This window comes from Giraffa tippelskirchi, chromosome 8, assembly GCF_054371585.1.
Source record: "Giraffa tippelskirchi isolate mGirTip1 chromosome 8, T2T-mGirTip1v1.2.pri, whole genome shotgun sequence".
Classification (NCBI taxonomy): Eukaryota; Metazoa; Chordata; class Mammalia; order Artiodactyla; family Giraffidae; genus Giraffa; species Giraffa tippelskirchi.
This window is the reverse complement of record NC_137282.1, coordinates 54,808,149-54,818,431: the sequence shown is the minus strand read 5'-3', so window position 1 is coordinate 54,818,431 and position 10,283 is coordinate 54,808,149. Positions and strand designations below refer to the sequence as shown.

Here is a 10,283-nt window from a genome sequence, read left to right as displayed (position 1 = left end):
TTTTTTTTTAAACTAAGCTCCAGCAGAGCTGCTTCTGAAAAGGACAGAGCTACAGAAGGGCACCAGTGTGCCGGGGAGAGATGGCCTCAGAGGTGGAGTGAGACCATCGCTCACCCGAGCAAATATTCTTGGCTCAATTCAGCTGCGGCTGCTGAGCTAGTAAAATTCCCGAAAAGAAGGAACAGGGTGAATAAAGAGACAGCCATGAAAGAAGAAAGCACAGCCAAGAGAATCTCCAGATAAGGCCAAGGCATTAGAGAGAAAAGGAATTTATAACCCAGAGAACAGACTTCGCTGAGGCTTCTCACATTTCTACTATCTGGGTTGGAATCATCTGGGTTCACATAAAAGGATGCTCTGTCCGAGTCATCATTCATGTGAATCTAAAAGGCACAAATTCCAGCATAGGCAATTTCGGTGGGAACTGAACAATTTATTTACTGGAGTCTTGCTTATGACTGTTGTATCAGGCGAGAGAAAAGATCCACTCACAGGGAAAGCTGGGGGCCGGTATCCTCTCCCTATGACTCCAGAGGGTTTCTCTGCCGGACCCGAAATGAGAGCCAGTTATAAAACCTCGGCGAGGCCAAGGGCAGAGCCACTCAGCGAAGGAGGCCGTAAACCAGACGGAAAGATACCCTCGCCCCACGCTTTCCTGGAACGTAATCCTCAGGTCTGCGGTTTAAATCACTCTATGAACCAAGTTTCCATTTCTGTAAGCAGGTGACCGGGCATCCACGAATTCAGAACTGCCAGAGGAAAAAAATAATCGGTAAGGTGATGAGACCTACCCAGCGTATTCACCCGGAGACCAGGTGCCTCCAGGGGTGCAGGGAGGGATGAGAAGGGCGCAGGGAGGGATGAGAAGGGCTCACGGAGGAGGACGGGTCCTGGGAGGGTTGTGGTCCCCACCTGTCATCCCATCTCCCTGAATGGCCCAGGCAGGACCTTTCTGGGGACCAGTATCCCCAGCTAGGAGAACAAAGGGGAGCCCACCTGCATCATTTGCGCATGCGGAGCAGAGCAGCTGCTGCTTGCGATGGCATGTCCATCTCACCCCTGAAACTCTCAGCTACAGACAGAAAGGGAGCCAGGTAAGGGCTAGCAGTCTCCATCTTCAAGGAGCAAGAGGCTAAAGCCGCAAGGCGCTGCCCTTCCAGTGTGCTAGGTCCTTCAAACCTCAGTGAGAGGTGACTCCAGGGCACTGGGTTCTTCCAGCACATTCTCCAGTCCTCTATGGGAGGTGAGGTGGTCTCCGAGGGCTCTTCTTCTTTCTGCACGTCCACACCCTCCTCCTTCCTGATCCCACCCAGGCAGTCAGGGCCCAGGTGTGCTCACCTGCTTCCCCAACTACCCTCTGGCTCTGACTTTCCTGGGGGAAGCCGTAACCTCACCCCGACCCCAGGAATCCACCACCCACCTCCCTCCAATGGGACTCATGTCCTGGAATCGACATCTGTCATTTGGATGACTAAGCAGTCATCCCCTTTCTAACAGAACCCAGGTCTCCTTCCAAGGAACAGCCTCTCCCACCACCAGCCTCATCATCTGCGGTCCCAGTGGGTCAGCAAACACAGGTGCAGTGAGGTCCCTGGCTCCTCCTCCAGGAGGGCCTCTCCCAGGGCTCTGGGAACACTGAGGAGAGTTAGGAACCTGTCTGCAGGGCAGGAATAGAAACACGGATGTAGAGGATGGACTTGTGGGCACAAAGGAGGGAAGAAGAGGGTGGGACAAACTGAGAGAGTAGCACTGATATATATACACTACCACGTGTAAAACAGCTAGTGGGAGACAGTAGTAGTAGTGACAGTTGCTCAGTCGTGTCCGACTCTTTGCCACCCCATGGACTGTGGCCCGCCAGGCTCCTCTGTCCATGGGATTCTCCAGGCAAGAATACTGGAGTGCGTTGGCATTCCCTTTTCCAAAGCTAGTGGGAAGCTGCTGTGTAAGATAGAGAGCCCAGCTCTGTGCTCTGTGATGACCTAGAGAGGCAGGGTGGGGTGGGAGGGGCCATGGTAGGGAGGCTCAGGAGGGAGGGGATATATGTATACATATGCTATGGTTTTTTCAGTAGTCATGTATGGATGTGAGAGTTGGACTAGAAAGAAAGCTGAGCACCAAAGAATTGATGCTTTTGAACTGTGGTGTTGGAGAAGACTCTTGAGAGTCCCTTGTACTTCAAGGAGATCCAACCAGTCCATCCTAAAGGAAATCAGTCCTGAATATTCATTGGAAGGACTGATGTTGAAGCTGAAACTCCAATACTTTGGCCATCTGATGTGAAGAATCAACTCATTGGAAAAGACCCTGATTCTGGGAAAGATTGAAGGAGGGAGGAGAAGGGGACGACAGAGGATGAGATGGTTGGATGGCATCACCAACATGTTGGAGATGAGTTTGAGTAAACTCCGGGAGTTGGTGATGGACAGGGAGGCCTTGCATGCTACAGTCCACAGGGTCGCAAAGAGTCAGACACGACTGAGCTGCACTGAACTGATAGCTGATTCACACTGTTGTACAACAGAAACTAACACAACATTGTCAAGCAATTATACTCCAACAAAACATAAAAAAATACAAACTACAGGAATGGATACTTTCACAGTCCTAAAAGCCAGATATCTGACATCAAGGTGCCAAGCTCCCTCCAGAGGCTCTTAGAGAGGACCCCTCCTTGCCTCCTCCAGCATCCCGGGGCTGCCGGCATTCCTTGGCTTCTGGCTACATCACTCCAGTCTCTGTCTCCTCACAGCTTTCTTCTCTGTGGTCTACCTTTTTCTCTTCTGCCTTTTACAAGGGCATGTGTCATTGGACTTAGGGCCTCTCCGAATAATCCAGAATGATCTGGTCTCAAGATCAACTTAATGACGTCGGCCATGACCCTTTTTCCAAATAAGGTCACTGTCAAGGGCTCATGGATTAGCATTACCATTCGGGAGGCCACCACTCAGCCCACTACACCCAGTGTTTACCTGTGCCCAGCGCTGTTCTCCATTCAATCTCATCCTCCCAACCTGTTTATGACACAGGGACTGCTGCTGCCCCCATTTAACAGATGAGTAAGTCACGTCCCCAAGACAGCACAGAAGGGCAGACCCAGGATTCAGGCCCAAGCTGCAGAAAATTATGAGAACCACTAAGCACTTAGAATAACTCGTATACACACACATGTACAATGGCCGGGACATAAGAATGAGATTTTTATCAACTACTGGGCTCTTGGACAATTCAGGATTTGTCGAGATTCCCAGTTATGTGAGAATACCTTGTTTATTGTCTCTGGGATAACTCAGGAGACTATCTGCAAACCCTCAGGTTGACATTTTTACAGAAATAACAGTAAATCTAGAGGAAATCCTTTACGGCTGTACTTTCCTAGGTGAGTGTAGGATAAGGGACAGATGCTCTCTGAGCCCGGAGACCACTCCTCTCCTCTGGCCTGGCCCCTGGGTTGTGGAGTAGAAAGCTGTGAGAGACACTGCAAGAGAGCACATGGAAGCTTGCTGAGATGAGCATCTACAGAGTTCAAGACACAGAAGATGTGCTGTTCTACCCTGTGCTATAAAATCAGCATACTGAACACGACCACAAAGAAGTTATCATCCAAGCATTACTGCATCCTCTGGGGAAGGGTTGCCTTTGTAACCATCATTGACAAAGCACAGTAACACCTTGAGATTGTCCCTGGAAGCCAGGGTTCCTGGATTGCTGAAGGGACAATGTCCATTGTGAGTGATACAGTGTGGCCAGCCCTTGGTAAGTGCCCCAGGAAACTGCACGGGCAAGATGAACTGTGTCATTTCAGTATAAATAGGTTCTAAAGGGCCACGTGTTGTGTGTGGAATGATCAAGAACTGGTGCCTTGGGCCATGAACGCGATGAAGTGATGGTCCTGAGACTTGAACAGATAGATTCTTGCCTGGAGAGGAGGAAGCACCTTCACGTGCACTGATTGGGGAAAAAAAAAAGCTCCTCAGTATCTCTTCTGTACGTGATTCTAAACCTTCATTGATAAATCAGTACACCTAAATGGAGCCATGCATTTTTAAAATATTTATTTATTTATTTGGCTGTGTCAAGTCTTAGTTGTGGCATGCAGGCTCTTTCGTGGCCGTGCACACTCTCAAGCTCTGGTGTGTGGGCTCAGGAGTTGTGACGCGTGGGCTTAGTTGCCCCGTGGCACGGTGGGATCTTAGTTCCCAGCCCAGGAATTGAACCCACATCCCCTGCATTGCAAGGTGGATTCTTAACCACTGGACCACCAGGGAAGTCCCCTCATGCATTTTTTAACACATGTTTCAATCAAATTTTTAACATGGCCAGAGGCCTCACAAAGACTATTTGCCCTGGATCCCATGCAACCTAGGAGAGGCCTTGGTAAACACCACAGTAAATACTACTTGATGGGCTTAAGGAAAAGGAATTAATAGGCTCACAGATGAGAGCTGGAGGAATCCAAGAGCATACATGTTTGGAAAATAGATAATGTGACGATGCAAATGAGATTTTTAAAAAATAATATTAAAGAACTGAAAAAAAAAATAGTATAGTATGCTTTGCATTTACGAACAGTTTTGTTTTCCCTACATCTTATATTTTGGACAGAAGAGAAGAAAATTGGTTCTACACCTTGTCAGAAAAAAAAAAAAATAGAGATTTAGAAAGTATATACACGACTGGGACATTTTCTACTCCAATAATATATCACTAACCTAGACAACAAAACCAAGAGAGACATTAATAGAGGTTTAAACAAGTGTATCTCTCAGGCAGATCCTTTAATTCCTTTAATTTTACATTAGGATATAAAATTGCTCATTCTAATGGGTTTGTAAATGCCTAGTCCTTCAGAAGCCCCACTGACAAAAACACAACACAGGCAGAGGGAAATATACTGTGGTTTCTGCTCCGGCTGTATTTCCCTTTCCTAATAACAATGATGAACTTGAAGCATGGTGTTTGCATACAGATAGGTCTAGATTCCTATTTTGCTGTGGCTGTACAGTTAAGCATGTCACTGATCTGCACTTCCCAGCCTCAAAACACAATTTAAAGACCACTTTATGGACAGTGGAATTACAGCAACGTGCTTAAAGCATTAGGGCTGAGACTCTTCCCAAAACTGCTGGCAATGGGGCAAGGTTCTATGGCACATAAAAGTCAATCACATAGTCCTGAACTGTTACAGCTCATGGATTCTGACTCTTTTTTAAATTTCTTCATGCCCCCCATCTATGGTACACTGCCACCCCTTCCATTTCCCAAGTCCTGCCACTATCCCTCCCTCCATCCACTGACCACCGGGGCCATCCATAGTGTAATGCACAGCAATGCACAGGGCCTGCCTTCCAGCAGCTCAGAGACTACATAAGCCGTTGGAAGAGAAGCAAGTGCAATACAGTGTGAATACAAGTGCATTCCTGTCACCATGAAAACACACAGAGAGAGGAATGTCTGCCAGCTGGCTTCCCAGATGGCTCAGTGGTAAAGTATCCGCCTGCCAATGCAGGAGACTCCAGAGACGGAGGTTCGATCTCTGAGTCAGGAAGATCCCCTGGAGTAGGAAATGGCAACCCACTCCAGCATTCTTGATTGGGAAATTGCACAGACAGAGGAGCCTGGCAGGCTACAGTCCATGGAGTCATAAAGAGCTGGACACGACTGAGCAACTGAGCACATACACACGCCCCTTTGAACCAAGCCTGGGTGAACTTGAATTCACCCAGCAAACAACGAGATGGGGTATGAGAAATGGCATCCCCAACAGGTATAAAAGCACAGAGGTGCGTTTAAAGACAAAACCAACTCACAAATGCACAGCTTTCTCAGGAAACCGGGGCAGAGAGGCAGGTGGAGTAGCTGCATCGTAAGATGGGAAAGGTACTTGAAAGTCAAGGGCCAGATGACAAGCATCCTTTCTTATGAATCCAGGAGTTCACCATACAGGCGACGGGGTCACTGAAGAGTCTTTGTGGGCTCTGTGGGTTAGGTGGTTGCTGCTGGTCATGTTACTTCCTTGCACAGGAAGCAGAGATGGTAAGTAATCTATAGAGCAGCAACATAGAGCATGACTGTGTTGGGGATAGAAAAGAAGAAAAGAGGTGAGCGGACCAGCTAAAGGCCACCCCTGTACTTGGGCACCAACTCCAAGTTCTGAGTGGAGGTGACAGACAGAGATCCAGGGCTGTGAGTGATATTTAAGAAGAGCTTTCACCAAGGGCTTGGTGTCCAGTGAATGGGAGGAAGAGGAGAGTGAAAAATGTCCGCAAGTATCTACCTGGAGTAAATAACCAGAACCTGTGTGTATGTTAGTCATTCAGTCATGTCCGACTCTTTGCAACCCCATGGGCTGTAACCTGCCAGGCTCTGCTGTCCATGGGATTCTCCAGGCAAGAATACTGGAGTGGGTTGCCATTTCCTCCTCCAAGGGATCTTCCCAACCCAGGGATAGAGCCGAAATTTCTTGCATTGGCAGGTGGATTCTTTACTGTTGAACCACGAGGGAAGCCCAGACCCAGACTTACAAATTCACAAGGAGAAATACAACTGTTGAGTGGCCTAAACCCTCTGTTTCATGAGGCCATTGCAGTCTCTGCTATGCGTAACTTGAGGAGAAAACTTATGAGTGGTTACTGATGAGCAGGAGGTCAGGCCCTGTGACCCATGTGGTCTCCTATGGTGGGGAGCACAGACTGAGGGATCTGATGTGCCCCAGCCTCCAGGGTCTCCTACCTGGGCACCCTGACAGGCACCATGAGCATTTGTCTCACTCTGGTCTCCTTTCTCAGAGACCTCCGGACAAGGTCTCTGTTGTACCTCCATCACTTCAGTTCAGTTCAGTTCAGTCACTCAGTCGTGTCCAACTCTTTGCGACCCCATGAATCGCAGCAAGCTAGGCCTCCCTGTTCATAACCAACTCTCGGAGTCTACCCAAACCCATGTCCATCAAGTCGGTGATGCCATCCAGCCATCTCGTCCTCTGTTGTCGCCTTCTCCTTCTGCCCCCAATCCTTCCCAGCATTAGGGTCTTTTCCAATGAATCAACTCTTCGCATGATGTGGCCAGAGTATTGGAGTTTCAGCTTCAACATCAATCCTTCCAATGAACACCCAGGACTGATCTCCTTTAGGATGGACTGGTTGGATCTCCTTGCAGTTCAAGGGACTCTCAAGAGTCTTCTCCAACACCACAGTTCAAAAGCATCAATTCTGCGGCGCTCAGCTTTCTTCACCGTCCAACTCTCACATCCATACATGACCACTGGAAAATCCATAGCCTTGACTAGATGGACCTTTGTTGGCAAAGTAATGTCTCTGCTTTTAAATATGCTATCTAGGTTGGTCATAACCTTCCTTCCAAGGAGTAAGCGTCTTTTAATTTCATGGCTGCAGTCACCATCTGCAGTGATTTTGGAGCCCAAAAAAATAAAGTCTGACACTGTTTCCACTGTTTCCCCATCTATTTCCCATGAAGTGATGGGACCAGATGCCATGATCTTAGTTTTCTGAATGTTGAGCTTTAAGCCAACTTTTTCACTCTCCTCTTTCACTTTCATCAAGAGGCTCTTTAGTTCTTCTTCACTTTCTGCCATCAGGGTGGTGTCATCTGCATATCTGAGGTTATTAATATTTCTCCCGGCAATCTTGATTCCAGCTTGTGTTTCCTCCAGCCCAGCATTTCTCATGATGTACTCTGCATATAAGTTAAATAAGCAGGGTGACAGTATACAGCCTTGATGTACTCCTTTTCCTATTTGGAACCAGTCTGTTGTTCCATGTCCAGTTCTAACTGTTGCTTCCTGACCTGCATACAGGTTTCTCAAGAGGCAGGTCAGGTGTTTTGGTATTCCCATCTCTTTCAGAATTTTCCACAGTTTATTATGATCCACACAGTCAAAGGCTTTGGCATAGTCAATAAAGCAGAAATAGATGTTTTTCTGGAACTCTCTTGCTTTTTTCGATGATCCAGCGGATGTTGGCAATTTGATCTCTGGTTCCTCTGCCTTTTCTAAAACCAGCTTGAACATCTGAAAGTTCACGGTTCATGTATTGCTGAAGCCTGGCTTGGAGAATTTTGAGCATTACTTTACTAGCGTGTGAGATGAGCAGATCACTCCCTAAATCCTACCATTTCACACCAGCATCTTCCCTGCTCCCTAGTGCAAGCAGAAATGGAGCCCAAACACTGTCTGGAGGCTGTCCAGGGTTGGCCACATCTCCCTTCCAGACTCACTTCCTTCAATAGGATTGCACACGTCTGATGCACTACGGAGGGTGGTTAGCCATGGTATCTGTCTCCTGCTCACTCCTGAGCCCAGAGTCCTCTTTTTGGCTGTAGTAGTGATGACTATCTGCATCAGTTGAGCCTCTTCTCTGCGCTAAGGGCTGCTGAATACCTATTGATCCATCTAGTCTTCAACCCTGGGACATTATACAAGCCTTTGAATCCGGCCCTGAGCCTGGAGTCTACATTCTCAAAGATTCCACCATCTGTAACTTACACATCTGCATGGCCCTTCCATGGTCCACAAGGCACTATGTGTAATCAACAGGCGAACAGCTCAGATTTCTACTGTGAAAAAACATGGATTAGAATCACAAAAGGTGGCGCTAGTGGTAAAGAACCTGTCTGCCAATGCAGAAGACGTAAGAGAGGAGAGTTCGATTCCTGGGTCGCAAAGGTCCCCTGGAGAAGGAAATGGCAACCCACTCCAGAAATCTTGCCTGGAGAATCCCATGGATGGAGGAGCCTGGTGGGCTACAGTCTACAGAGTCACAAAGAGTCGGACACGACTGAAGCAACTTAGCACCCACTTAGCATCAAGACCCTTAAAATTAAATGCTTCAGTATTTTAAAAACCAAACATCTTCCTTTACAATAAAATGAGATTGTCAAGACTTCTTGCCTAATTTTAAAATCTGTATTTAATTTACACGCCTCTCGTGGCGATGTCAGGTGGCTTTTTTAAAATCTGTATTTAATTTACATGCCTCTCGTGGCGATGTCAGGTGGCTTTTCTTTTCAAACATCCTGTCATTAAGATCATTCCTTCCCAGATCTCCAAGGCAGTCTGAATGGACAAGGTTTTACTGTGTGAAGCAATCTTCAGCTGTCACATGGCATCATGTAGGGTTAAGGGTCTTGACTGCAGTTTGCCTTCTTGCCTGTAAAAGCTGGCTCTGCCACAAACTTGCTGAGTGATCTCTGTCTTTGTTCAGTCACTGAATCGGGTCCGACTCTCTACAATCCCACGGACTGCAGCACACCAGGCTTCCCTGTCCCTTACTATCTCCCAGACTTTGCTCAAATTCACATCCATTGAGTCGGTGATGCTATTCAACCATAACCTCTCTGACTCACATTTCTGCATCAATTTCTGCATGGGTGATAATCATGACCAACTACCCATCATTGGTGAGGTCAGCTGATAACCGTGGTACAGAGTAGCAGAGAGTAAACACTCAATAAACACCAGCAGTCACTATTCTACACTATGTTCTAAAGACATGGTTGAATATTTTATTTTTTTAGAATGGGATGTAAAACTGTCTTGATTCAATTCTATTCAACTCTATTCTATCCAAGAAAATATAGTAAATAAATACTAAAATGAGGTCAAATCACACGCTTGTTTTGGATGGATGGCTAATCTCTTTGTTTTCTCCTGCATGGGTCTCTTGGGGACGTCTCTGATAGCTCAGTTGGTAAAGAATCCGCCTGCAATGCAGGAGAACCTGGTTCAATTCCTGGGTTGGAAAGATCCACTGCAGAAGGAATAGGCTACCCACTCCAATATTCTTGGGCTTCCCTGGTGGCTCAGCTGGTAAAGAATCTGCCTGCAATGTGGGAGACCTGGGTTCAATCCCTGGGTTGAGAAGATCTCCTGGAGAAGGGAAAGGCTACCCAGTCCAGTATTCTGGCCTGGAGAATTCCCGTGGACTGTGTAATCCGTGGGGTCTCTTGAAAGAGGGACCACCATGCACCTGTGCCGTTATCAGCAGCACTGACTCACCACTAAAAGAGAGGAAGACTCGGGACTCGAAATTCTGAATCTTTCAGACAGTCTCACTCTCTTCCAAACACTGCCCCCACATCTTGAGATACTTTAAAATCAGTAAGAATAGATTTGGCAACAGAAGGTGATTATTCACACACTATCTGAAAACATAAGGTAAAATATACTTTCCATTCAACTTTTGGGACTCTGTGTATTAGAGCTGAGTTTTTATGTTTAGCTAACTTCCCCCCTTCTTCCCTTTTTGCTCCAGTTGTTAGCTTCCGAG

At 47.1% G+C, this 10,283-nt stretch overlaps 1 long non-coding RNA gene across 1 annotated transcript; it reads right to left on the bottom strand.

The window, feature by feature from the left end:
- Positions 1–412: 412 nt before the first annotated feature.
- LOC145517982 (uncharacterized) lies at positions 413–3,114 on the bottom strand. The gene is made up of 3 exons (XR_014062470.1): positions 2,973–3,114; positions 997–1,072; positions 413–749 (listed from the first exon to the last, which is right to left on the bottom strand). It is a non-coding gene; the product is annotated as an uncharacterized LOC145517982 (long non-coding RNA).
- Between the last annotated feature and the right edge of the window lie 7,169 nt (positions 3,115–10,283).